Below are 8,612 nucleotides of genomic sequence, written 5' to 3' on the forward strand. Positions count from 1 at the left end.
TAGTCTTGTTTAGTGCACCATGAGTTGAGAAGAATAAGGTTGATTGGTGCCTCCTAGAGCTCTGCTTGTTTCCGTCTCTTGTCGTTGCTTTTTCCTTCGGTTTTCGTTTCCGCTGTCATACTTATTTCTTTGACTTTGTAATTTGTCTTGATTTCTTTATACTGTGGGTTAGATTCCTACAAAGTGGCATCAGAGCTTAGCTTGAGATCCTGAGAAATTAAAATATGGATCCAAATTATTTGCACAATTGTCATGTTTTTATCTTCGATGGTAAAAACGATTTTGAGGCTTGGAGGTCGATGATGAAGAATTTTTTTCCAAATATTGGAGTTTGGAATATTGTCGAAACAGGATATACGGAACCGGTAGAATGTATAAAATTATCAAGTGATACAGTTAAAGAATTAGAGAGAAATAAATAGTTGGATTGCAAGGCAATGTACTATCTCAACACTCAAGTCCAGTTGCACGTTGCCAAAAAATTTATACATGCAAATTCGGCAAAAGAGGCTTGGACAATTTTAGTGAACTCAAATTGAGGTGCTACTAAAGTGAGAAAAATCAGATTGCAGGAACTTAGGAGACAATTTGAGTTGGCCCAGATGAAATCCATGGAGTCAGTTAAAGATTTTATTGGTACAATTAAAGAAATTGTCAATGATATGGAGTCCAAATGTGAGAATTTGGAAGAGGTTAGAGTTGTTGAAAAAGTTTTGAGATCTCTAATTGACAAATTTCACACCAAGAAGACGGTCCTTAAAGCCACAAAGGATCTTGACATTTTGTCACTTGCTGAATTGGAAGGTGAATTGCTGACGTATGAGATGTCCCTGAATCAGCAACCATCGGATATAGTAGAGGAGGTGTTACAAGCCAAGGTGGATCACCCAAAAAGAAAAGAGGAGGTGAATCGTATGGACACAAATCAAAGGGGCTAGAACTTCAGAGATAGAGGACGTGGAGGCAGAGGTAACTTTCGTGGTCGTGAAAGAGGTAATTATTTTGACCAACCCGAAATAATTCTAATAGGGATCAGAAAAACAATCAACAGCAAAGTCAAAGAAATAATTTTCGAAGGCGTGATAGATGTAGTATCCAATGTTATAATTGTGGTAAAATTGTCATTATCAGAATGAATGTTGGTCCAATAAAGAAGTGCATGCTAAAGTGGCTGAAAATAGTAGTGATAGAGAGGAGACCTTGTTGTTTTCTAGTTCTACAGCTGAAGAGCTTATGAAGAATGATTGGTTTATTGATTCTAGTTGTAGTAATCATATGTGTGGTAAAAAGGAGATGTTTTCTGACCTGGGTGAATCTTTTCATGCATCTGTGAGATTTGGAAACAATGAAAAAGTGCCTGTTCTTGGAAAAGAAAAAATCAGAATTATCTTGCAAGATGGGTCTTCGAATTATATTTCTGATGTTTTCTATGTGCCAAGTTTATATCATAATTTGTTCAGTTTGGGACAACTGTCTGAGAAAGGTTATGATCTGCATTTTAAATATGGTGATGGCACCATAAGTGATGAGAAATTGGGATTAATTGCCAAGGTAAAAATGAACCTTAGTCGTTTGTGGCCTCTTTCTCTTAACTATGGTGATTTACCTTGCTTTAATTCCATGACTTGTGATGATTCTTAGTTATGGCATATGCGTTTTGGGCATTTGAATTTTGGAAGTTTGAAATTTCTTGCAAGAAAGAAATTAGTTATTGGGTTGCATTCTGTTGAGTTTCCTGATAAGAAGTGTGAGTCTTGTATTTTGGGAAAAAAGCACAGGGATCCTTTTCCAAAAGGCAAGGCTTGGGCTAATCGACCGCTTGAACTAATTCATTCAGATTTATGCTCAGTTGAAGTTCCTTTCAATGGTGGTAGTAAGTATTTTAATACTTTCATTGATGATTTCAATAGGAAGACATGGGTGTATTTTTTACGAAATAAATTTGATGCATGTGATGTGTTTAAAAATTCAAATATTATGTAGAGAAGCAGAGTGGCTACTTTATTAAAATTTTGAGAACTGACAGAGGCACTGAGTATCTTGTTTGTGATGACTATTTGACAGAAAGTGGTATAAAACATCAAATGACAGTCAGATATACACCTCAGCAAAATGGTGTAGCAGAAAGGAAGAATAGAACTGTGATGGACATGGTGAGATCTATGATGCACTCCAAAGGTATTCGTAAATCCCTTTGGGTAGAAGCAGTATATTGTGTTATTTATGTTTTGAACAGGTGTCCTACTAGATGCAATTTTGGAAAGACTCCACGAGAAGTTTGGACTCGTATGAAACCGGATATTTCTCACTTCAAGGTATTTGGCTGTCTTGCGTATGCGCATGTTTTAGATCATTTGAGAAAAAAATTGGATGATAAAGCAGAGAAGTGTTTTTTATTTGATATAGTCATGAGACTAAGGGGTATAAGTTATTCAATCCAAAGACATGAAAGGTGATTGTTAGCAGAGATGTAACTTTTGATGAACATGGAGTCTGGGATCGGTCCAGAAAAGACCCTGAGACATCGCCAAAGTTGATAAGTGAATATTTAACATATATTTTGTACAAGTTTGGCATGAACTTTTGGTATGTTTTGAGGAGATTAAAGCCATATTTGAACTCTTTTTAGTGACAATTGCTTAAATATTGTTTAAGTGTTCAAAACTTGATAAATGAGTGATTAACGCATTAATGTTGTGAAATTGTGAAGGATATTTGATATATGGAATTCATACACGAGATGAAGGAAATGTAAGAATCGTCCGAAGGATAAAAGTACAAAAGAAACTAGGAGCAAAAATGAAGAAAAAAAAAAGAAGTAAAAAATTGAAAATTGACCAGTACGGATCCGAGCTCGGATCCATGTGCACAAAGGGCAATCCGAGCCCTCGTCTGTATTTCTGGAGTAGTGGATCCGAGGTCAGATGATCCGAGCTCGGATCCATAGAGAAATGCCTCGGATCAGCAATGATCCGAGCTCGAATCATCCTTCACCCCTCGGATCCGAGGCTCGGATCTGTCTCTCTCTTCTGCAAGTGGCACAACCATTTTTCTCATCTTTCGCACAATTTTCCAACTATATTGGGGGAGAGAATTCGGTGGCACGTGCTTCTGCAACAAAAGGGAAGACAAAATAAGTTATTGACAAGTCAAAACAACATATCTTTTGACTTTCTTTACAAAATCTGAGTGGTTGAAATCATTAAGAAGAAAAAGTGTCTTTCTACCACCTTTTATGCAGAAACACAAGGAAGAAGCCAAAGGGACCGGAGGTAGCTAGTTTTTCTTCTAGTAACAATTTTTCTCTCTAGTTAGAAGTTCTTGAGAAAGCACTTGAAGATTTCACTGTAATCATCTTGTACAAGACATAGCAGAAATTTGAGGGATTCACCATTACGAGATTTTACTTTACAGGGAACACAAGGTTCTCAAACTAGCATCACAAGACCAACGGTAAATGCTAATAATTTTGAGATTAAACCATCACTGATTCAAATGGTACAACAATCTCAATATGGAGGTAATGCTACCGAAGATCCAAATTCTCACTTGCCAACATTTCTTAAAATTTGTGATACAATTAAGTTTAATGGTGTTAGTGATGATGCAATTAAACTTCGATTAGGCCAAGGTTTGGCTACAATCTCATCCTCCGAACACTTTTACTACTTGGGCTGAATTAACTAAGGTTTTTCTCAATAAATTCTTTTCACCTGGAAAAACTGCTAGACTAAGAATGGATATAACTAGTTTCTCTCAACAGGAAGGAGAGACATTGTACAAAGTTTGGAAGTGCTATCGGGAATTACAACGAAGATGTCCTCATCATGGTTTACCAGATTGGCTAGTGGTCCAAACATTTTACAATGATCTCATCTATCCAACAAAGACGCATGTAAATGTGGCAGCGGGAGGAGCATTGATGGGAAAGACAGCCGAGGAAGCTCAACAATTGATTGAAGAAATGGCTGCTAACAACTACCAATGGGCCAACGAACGAGGTAATACGAGGAGAACCGTGGGTATGCTTGAAGTAGATACCTTGAATATGTTAAGTACAAAGATGGATAATGTGGTTAAGATACTTAATAGGCATGTTGGTTCTAACTTTAATCAAGGAGTAATTGTCACATGTTGTACTACTTGCAGCGGAGATCATGATGATTCTATGTGTTCTAACAGCGAATAGGTTCAATATCTTAACAATTACAACCGTCCACCCCAAAACAATCCATACTCTAATACCTATAATCCAAGATGGCGTAATCACCCAAACTTTGGATGGAAGGATCAAGGAAACCAACAAAAACCAGTTAATCCACCGGATTTTCAACCGAAGCAACCACTTCCAGAGTCTAAACCAGCTTAAGAATTGGCAATTCAGAAGCTGGCAAATGTATCAAATGATAAAATTGAAAAGTTAGCCAGTGCCACTACTCAATGGCTTGAAAGAATTGAAGGAATGATGGACCAACTCACTAATATGTATCGAAATGTCGAAGTCCAATTGAAGCAAATAGCTAATGCGGTCAACAATCGCAACCAAGGGGACTTACTTAGTAAGATTGAAGTGAATCCAAGGGAACATGTGAAGGACATAACCCTCCGTAGTGGTAAGGAAGTGGGGGAGAAACTTATAGTTGAAAGTGAAAGAGAATTTTTTTAAAAAAAAGAGAAAATAAGCAGTTGAATGAATTAGGAGAAGATGGCAAGAAAATCAAAGAAAAAGAAAAGATGGAAGAAAATGAACCACAAATTGGAAATACAACACCAATTCCTCCACCAATGCCATTTCCGCAAAAATTGAAGCTTTCGAGAAATGACAAAGAATTTGAGAAGTTTGTCAACATTTTCAAACAATTACATATTAACATTCCTTTTGTTGATACTATTTTGCAAATTCCTTCATACGCAAAGTTTCTCAAGTAGATAATGACTAAGAAAAAGAAATTAGTAGATAGTGAGCCAATTGCATTAACGGAAGAATGTAGTGCCATTATACAAAATAAATTGCCACCAAAGTTGAAAGATCCAGGGAGTTTTACAATTTCTTGCACTATTGGTAATGTAGAATTCTCTAAAGTATTATGTGACTTTGGTGCGAGTGTTTCATTGATCCCTTTAACTGTGGCTAGACAATTGGGGTTGAAAGAGTTAAAACGTACTAACATTTTCTTGCAATTGGCTGACAGGTCAATTAGACATCCAATGGGCATATTAGAGAATGTGCTCATTAAAGTGCAGAAATTCATTATTCCTGTTGATTTTGTTGTTTTAGATATGGAGGAGGATGTCAATGTACCCATTATACTTGATAGACCATTTCTGACCACCGCAGGTACAGTAATAGATATTAAACGAAGTAAGTTCAAGTTCCAAATTGGTGAAGAAAAAGTGAAATTTGATTTGAATAAAGTGGAGAAGTATCCCTCTTTTACCGATCATGTTTATTCTGTTGACATATGTAATGAATTGGCATTAGAGATGAGTCAAGTTAATCTTGATGATGATTCTCTTGAACTTTGTCTTAATGATATAGGCTTACAAAAGGAACAAGTTGAAAAAATGACTGAATTTTTGCAGACACAGGTTCCTTACAAGAGGAGAAAATCATATGAGGAGTTAGGACTGAGCAAAGGGCTACCTCCACCATCGTGTGAGTAAGCTCCACGGCTTGAGTTTAAACCACTGCCTAAACACCTCAAATATGCATTTCTTGGAGAAAAAGAGACATTGCCGGTAATTGTCAATGCAGCACTAGATGAGAAACAACTAGACAAGCTCTTACGTGTTTTGAAGAAGCATTTAAAGGCTATAGGATGGACGATTTTTGATATCAAGGTAATTAGTCCAACTATTTGTATGCACCGGATTTTATTAGAAGAAAATTCTAAGCCGATGGTTGAAATTCAAAGAAGGTTAAATCCAAATATGAAAGAAGTGGTAAGAGTAGAAATCCTTAAATGGTTGGATGCAGTTATAATTTTTTCAATTTTTGATAGTGTTTAGATTTCTCCTATTCATGTAGTGTCAAAGAAAGGGGGGATAACCATAATACGTGATAACAATGATGAAATGATTCCATCTAGAATTGTGGTTGGGTGGCGAGTCTGTATTGATTATAGAAAATTGAATGCAGCTATTAGAAAGGATCACTTTTCTCTTCCTTTTCTTGATCAAATGGTAAAAAAATTGATCGGATATGAATTTTATTGTTTCTTGAATGATTTTTCAGGATATAATCAAATAGTCATTGCATCGAAAGATCAAGAGAAAATCACATTCACTTGTCCTTACGGCACTTTTGCATTTCGAAAAATGCCTTTTGGACTATGCAATGCACCGGCCACCTTCCAACGATACATGATGGCAATTTTCTATGATTTTAATGAGAAAATTATAAAAATCTTCATGGATGATTTTTCTGTATTTGGATCTACTTATGAACATTGTCTTAACAATTTAGATTTAATTTTGCAGAGATGTGAAGAAACAAACCTTGTGCTCAATTGGAAAAAATGTCACTTCATGATTTGTGAGGGTATTGTTCTAGGCCACAAAATTTTTTTAAAAGGTATTAAGGTAAATCAAGCCAAAATAGAGGTTATTGAGAGAATGCCTCCACCTACCAATGTGAAAGGCATTCGCAGCTTTCTTGGACACATGGAATTTTATCAACAGTTTATTAAGGATTTCTCCAAAATTGCTAAACTTTTATGTGAATTACTTGCAAAAGATGTTCCTTTTTACTTTAATGATGAGTGCTTATTTGCTTTCAATAAGTTGAAGAAGGAATTTATCTCCGCACCTATAATAGCATCACCGGATTGGAGCTTACCATTCAAATTGATATGTAATGCAAGTGATTTTGCAGTTGGAGCTGTTCTTGAGCAAAAACATGATAAGCGATTTCATGTTATTTATTATGCAAGTAAAATGCTAAATGAACCACAAGTTAACTATGCAACAACAGAGAATGAGTTGCTAGCAGTGATATTTGCATTGGATAAGTTTAGATCGTATTAGTAGGATCTAAAGTTATCATTTATACCGATCATGCAGCACTCAAATATCTCTTAAATAAGAAAGATGCAAAATCTCGACTAATTCGATGAATTTTATTATTGCAGGAATTTGATTTGGAAATCAAAGATAAAAAAGGATCTGAGAACTTAGTCGCTGATCATCTTTCTAGACTGAAGAACATGCCTCAAGAAGACCATTCATCCATTAAAGAAGAATTTCCATATGAGTTTTTAATGGAAATTTGTAAGTCACCATGGTATGCTAATCTAATTAACTTTGTAGTTAGTTGAGTGATACCAAGTGATTTGAATTCTTACCAAAGGAAAAAGTTCTTATATGATACTAAACATTATTTTTGGAAAGAACCATTCTTTTACAAATATTGTGCAGATGAAATAATTAGAAGATGTGTTCCGGAAGAAGAGGTATATATATTTTAATACATTGTCATACCCTTGAAATAGGAGGTCATTTTAGTACAATTAAAACTATAGCCAAGATATGACAATCTGAATTTTATTGGCCTACTATGTACCGAAATGTTAGAAATTGGGTTAAAACCTGTGATCAATACCAAAGAACTGGCAATATCTCAAGAAAGAATAAAATGCCTCTGACTATATATTTGGAAGTTGAACTATTTGACGTTTGGGGTATTGATTTTATGGGACAATTTCCTAACTCATATACTAATAAGTACATCCTTTTAGCAGTCGATTATGTCTCTAAATGGGTGGAGGCCATTTCTTCACAAACTAATGATGCTAAAGTTGTGCTCAAATTTCTTAAACGGAACATATTTTGTAGGTTTGGAGTCTCAAAGGCAATAATAAGCGATGAAGGTAAGCATTTTTGCAATAAAATTATTGACACTTTGTTACTTAAATATAGATGTAGGCATAAAAAGCCACTTCCGTATCATTCTCAAGCCAATGGTCAAGCTGAATTGGCCAATCGGAAAATCAAAATCATTTTGGAGAAAACTGTCAACCGACCGAAAAAGGATTAGTCAAACAAGTTTGAATATGCTTTGTGGGCGTATAGAACGGCATTTAAAACGTCGTTGAGAATGTCTCCATATAAGGTTATTTATAGGAAAGCGTGTCATTTACCTGTAGAAATAGAATATAGAGCTTATTGGGCTATTAAGACTATTAATTTTGATTTTAAATCTGCAGGTGAAAAGAGAATGTTCGAGTTGAGCGAATTTGAAGAATTACGATTGACCTCGTATGAGAATGCAAAGATTTACAAAGAAAAAGTAAAATTCTAGCATGACAAACATATTTTTCCTAAGCATTTTGAAGAAGGGCAAAAGGTGTTATTGTTTAAGTCAAGACTTAAATTATTCTCGAAAAAACTTAAGTCATGATGGTCCGGACCATTTGAAATAGTTCGTACATTTCCTTATGGAGCGGTGGAAATAAAAAGAGAAAATGATGCCCCATTCAAAATAAATGGTCAATGATTGAAACCCTATTTGGCCGGAGAAAAGGTTCCTAAAGGAGTGATTTACTCCTTAGGAAACACAATGGAGAGTTAAAGAACCTATAGGAGAGTCGAGTTTAACGACTCTAAACAAAGCA

At 35.4% G+C, this 8,612-nt stretch overlaps 1 non-coding gene across 1 annotated transcript; it reads right to left on the reverse strand.

The window, feature by feature from the left end:
• Positions 1 to 3,727: 3,727 nt before the first annotated feature.
• Positions 3,728 to 3,834, reverse strand: LOC113752625. Its single transcript, XR_003464885.1, has one exon. It is a non-coding gene; the product is annotated as a small nucleolar RNA R71 (small nucleolar RNA).
• Positions 3,835 to 8,612: the final 4,778 nt, after the last annotated feature.

Source organism: Coffea eugenioides, chromosome 1, assembly GCF_003713205.1.
Source record: "Coffea eugenioides isolate CCC68of chromosome 1, Ceug_1.0, whole genome shotgun sequence".
Classification (NCBI taxonomy): domain Eukaryota; kingdom Viridiplantae; phylum Streptophyta; class Magnoliopsida; order Gentianales; family Rubiaceae; genus Coffea; species Coffea eugenioides.